The sequence below is a fragment of the Castor canadensis genome, chromosome 1, assembly GCF_047511655.1.
Source record: "Castor canadensis chromosome 1, mCasCan1.hap1v2, whole genome shotgun sequence".
Classification (NCBI taxonomy): domain Eukaryota; kingdom Metazoa; phylum Chordata; class Mammalia; order Rodentia; family Castoridae; genus Castor; species Castor canadensis.
Window position 1 is genome coordinate 133,940,234 of NC_133386.1, and position 4,816 is coordinate 133,945,049.

Here is a 4,816-nt window from a genome sequence, read left to right on the forward strand (position 1 = left end):
GAACTAAAACCTCTCAAGCCATGAACCCAAATAAATCTTTTTCTTTTTTTTTTTTTTTTTGGTTAATTCTTTTAAGTTGACTCACATAGCTACCCTTATATAAGACATAATTAGTTTATGCATCAATCAGAATGAAACTCTTAGTAGCAAGCTATCTACTACTTTTTAAATTCTTTTAAATTCTTTTTTTGTTATCTGGAATGATGCAAAATGGAACTCTATTCATTCAGCATCTTATTTACTGAGTCTTATTCTTTGCCAGGCTAGTGCTGAAGGTGTATGGGTGAAGAAAGGAGTATCCTCTATCATTTCAATATTACAAACTTATATGAGAGAAACACAGTAAGCTAGCAATAAATTCATAACATTGTGATATGAAGAAAAGGAACTAGACTCTACAAGAAAGAGGAAAGAAATATAGGTTGAACAGTAAGAAAGATGTCTTGAGGAAGCTAAATATAAGCCCAAAATTGAAGAAAAGCAGAGACCAACCAAATAGGAGAATTAGAAGTCAGGGAGTTTAAAGTTTCTGTCACTTAGAAGCTCTGGAACCCTTGGACACACCTCTGTTGCCTTACAGAAAATTAGATATTTTGAGAAAAGCATTACCATCATTTAATATGCAGAATTCTTGAGCACATTCCAAAGGTTATCTTGACATTTTTTACCACACGTGATTGTTCTGAGCCTGGAGGGAGTGTGATCCTCAAATACTGTTTAAAAGTCAAGTACTTGCCTTCACGTGGAGGGGTCTACAGTTTTTGGATGAGTGGTCATTTGGCAACACTTTGAAGAGTTGGATGCTGAGAAGGCCAAAGGGGTATGATTTTTGTTCTACCAAGTAAGAATTTTCATGAATTCCTGGACTTCCATGGTGTGTGTTGTTATCTCCCCTTTTGCATTCCTGATTCTACTGATTTGGGTTTTTTCTCACCTCATTTTAGTCAGGTTTGCCAGGAGCTATCGATCTTGTTTATTTTTTCAAAGAACCAACTTTTTGTTTCATTCTTTGTGTGGTTTTTTTGGTTTCTATTTCGTTGATTTCAGCTCTTATTATTTCTCTCCTGTTTGTTTTGGGATTTGCTTGTTCTTGTTTTTCTAGGAGTTGGAGATGTATCGTTAAGTCATTGATTTGGGATCTTTCAGTCTTTTTAATATATGCACTCATGGCTATAAACTTTCCTCTCAGGACTGCCTTTGCTCTGTCTCATAGGTTCCGCAAGGTTTTTTCATTTTCATTGCATTCCAGGAACTTTTTAATTTCCTCTTTTATTTCATCAATGGCTCCGAACTGTGATCCTCCTGATCTCAGTCTCCCAATTAGCTAGGATTATAGGAGCCTGGTTCAAGATATTATTTATGTATGAGGAATATTACCTCTAAGGATATCTTATAGAGACCTATAATGTTTTCATAGTTATTTCAGAGAAACAATCCTGTGCAGTGGATGGAACAGAGATTGTAATCTTTATTATATTAAGGATGAAACTAAGGGGTAGCAAGAATAAGTATCTTCTCAAGGTCTCATGACTATGATTTCTAATTCTTTCTCTCATTTTCCTACTTCAGTGTAATGTAGAATCATTGTAGGAAGGAGGATCTTCTGTACAGGGCGGTGGTGCTGGATTGGGGAAGAGAGTTGATACATTCAAACACAATTCTAAGTTGCTAGTTTTGGATATTTGGTCATATAATTCGTAATGTAAATGTTAGTGGCCTGGCCTCCATTGCTTTTATGCATAAATAGAGCAACAAGAATCAGATTATGTAGAGTTACAGATTAGTCAATATTTGCAGTGAATGTACAACTAAGTGGTGATACACCAGAGAAACTGAAAACACTATGTACACTTTGACCACTCTAATGTCAAGCAATGCTTGTTTTCATTTAGTAACTCATCTGAGTTGTGCTTGGATTTCAGATTTTGCAAGTGGCAGGTCTATCAGAAAGGAAAATCCTAGTCACGCCATTGTGCCTTAAGGAAAAATGTGGTTATTAAAGCATGTTAATTGTTAACTGAAAAATAGTTGACTGTATTCTTGGAAGGAGTGACCAATGAAAGTCTTTTAAGCTTTTGAACCACATCACCAAGTACCCAGTTGAGGTGTGGACTGTAGTAGGTACTGAAAGCACTTTATAGACTGTTAAAATGATTGATGATATTTGAACTGTATCTGTAAGTTCAAGTTATGTGTGTGTGTGTGTGTGTGTGTGTGTGTGTGTGTGTGTGTGTGTGTGTGTATTTGTTTGGATAGAGAGAGAGAGATACTCACATTTTCAACCTAAGGCATGGAAATGTTCTCCTTCAATTTTCAAATATCTGAGTACCTGGCCATGGTAGGATGTCAATGTTTAATGTCAGTAAAAATGTATTTCACACCCACACCCAATATATAGTACCAGAGGTATTTCTCGTGCCCTTGTTTTTCACATTCCATAGCTTTTGCATAAAAGACAGTTTAATCTTTAATCTTTTAACTTTGTTTTCATGGAAAATGTCAAACATGTATGAAAATAGAAATAATGTAATGAACCCCTAAGTACCTATTGTTCAACCAAGCTATAATAAATTTCTTAGTTAATTTTGTTTTATATTTTCATTTATGTTCCTATCCCCCTCCTACACCAAATATTTTTAAGTAAATCCTAGACATTGTATTTTTTCATCTCTAAATACTTTAGTTAGTACATACCTCTAGGAGAAATCTCTATTTCTCCTTTTTTTGTGGTACTAGGGATTGAATTTAGGGCTTACCACTTAAGCCATGCCCCCAGTCCTTTTGCTTTTAGTTTGTTTTTCAGATAGGGTCTCACTCTTTTGTCCTGGTTAGTTTAGAACCATGATCCTCCTGAATTACAGGCCTGTGCTGCCCTCCCCAGCCCTATACCACAAGAGGTATCTCCTTAACCCTAAAGGAGATTATAGATGACCTCTCATTTTTCACTCTTCTCTCTGAGAGGTAGCATCTAGTTCCCCTCACCTTGGATTGCATCTGACTGGAGTCACCCACTTAGCTAGTTTAATGGTCCAGAAGTATTGTCCTGGCACTGCCATAGTTAGATCTTAAGAAGCTTTGAAACTTCAATCTGGACCTCTTAGTACATATTCTGAGAGTTCTGAGATGTCATATAAGACATCTGATGGCCCAGAACTCCCGTGCTGAACAGGTCAATGTGACTGCTCTGGTTAGAAGTTTCAGTGGAACCCTGCTGACTAGTTCTCCTCTCCAAAGTACCATGCATGTAAAGAAGACCATCCTGGACTTCCTACTTCTGCCATGTGCCAAGTGAACGCCACCAGGTGGCTTCCGTTGATGCCATGTGATGCAGAAAACTCACCCAGCTGAGTTCTGTTCTAAGTCCTGGCCCACAAAATCATGAAATTTAATTGTGTCCCACTTTAAGTCACTATGTTTTGGGGCTATTTATTATGCTTCAACCACAAAAGCCTTGCCACTCCTAAAGCAATCACCAGTAATTCTCTAAAATATCAAAAATCCTGTGTTCAAATCCCAAATAATCTTTTAAGTGTCCCTTATTTATTTATTTATTTATTTGTGACAGAATCTTACATGCAACTCAGGCTGGCCATGAATTTGTGATCCTTCTGCTTCACATTCTTCAGTGCTGGGCTTACAGGTGTGCTCCACCACACACAGCTACAAATATTCTTTACTCTCATTTTTAAAAAATCATTTTGTTTTAATTGGTATCTAAGTAAATTCCATTGGTAGTAATTAATTTTTATATTTCTCTCAAGTCTTTCAGTCTATTGGTTTTCTGTACTCCTGCCATCTTCAAATTATTTGTGTAAAAAAGTGGTCTATTTGTTCTCAGAGTTTCCCATTATCTATACTTTAATATCATTTTGTATATTCTCCTATTACCTGCCATTTCTGTAAGTTAGAAATTAGACCTAGAGGCTTGGTCTGTGTCAAGTTTGATTTTTTTTTTTTTTTGGCAAGACTAGTTCATAAGTGCTATTGCACAATTCTATCAGAAGGCATATCATGTCAAGTTGCTTCTTGTTCTGTGATTTTAATAGTCATTGAGAATTATTGCCTTGCAAAATAGAGATATCACTTAGCTGTTACTATACAAGATCAAAGTATCTCAGCAGTGTACAATAGCAAGTACTTACTTTGCTCGTTTCCCCCCCCACCACCACCACTCACACACACCCCATGTGTCTGCATTCACAATAAGGTCCAGGCACCAGGCCTGGGGCTGAGGTGTGTATGGGGTAGGTTTATTTTGCCTCCTCTTCTATACAGTCTTGAGTAAGAACACAGCCTGTTATAAGTACCAGGAGGCCATTAGTTCACTTATTTATCATCACTTTCACTTCATTTCTTCAACACAACAAGTCATATGGCAAACCCAAAGTCAAGAGGTGGCAAAGTACTGCTGCCTCCAGTGGGGTGGTGGGCAGTCAACCTCCAGGCTGAAATGCCTATGCATAGGCAATGACAAGGCTTTACCTAGCAGGTCTCATGGAGGGAAGCTGCCAGTGCATCCCAATCTCTGCAGGGAGGTACACTAAAGGACTCATACCTCCTCAGGCCAGCCATGTTCCCTTGTATTAGCCCAGGAGCCTCCCTCTGGAGGTCTCTTTACTGAGGGCCTCAGCTGAGGTCTTCCCAGGTGCATCTTCCAGAATTCGCTTTTTGTGGACCTTGGCTGAGGCATTCTTCTGCACTTTGATTGTTATACTTTTGTACTCTGAGCCCTTCCCTTTATCTCTCCTTCTTCTTGCTCCTGGGTCTATAAAAAAGCAGGAGCCTTTCATTCAGAGCTCCCTAGCAGCAAGATTTC

At 38.0% G+C, this 4,816-nt stretch overlaps 1 non-coding gene across 1 annotated transcript; it reads right to left on the bottom strand.

Annotated features, from left to right (window-relative positions):
• Positions 1 to 4,183: 4,183 nt before the first annotated feature.
• On the bottom strand, positions 4,184 to 4,316 carry LOC141416664 (small nucleolar RNA SNORA51). The gene has a single exon (XR_012441286.1). It is a non-coding gene; the product is annotated as a small nucleolar RNA SNORA51 (small nucleolar RNA).
• Between the last annotated feature and the right edge of the window lie 500 nt (positions 4,317 to 4,816).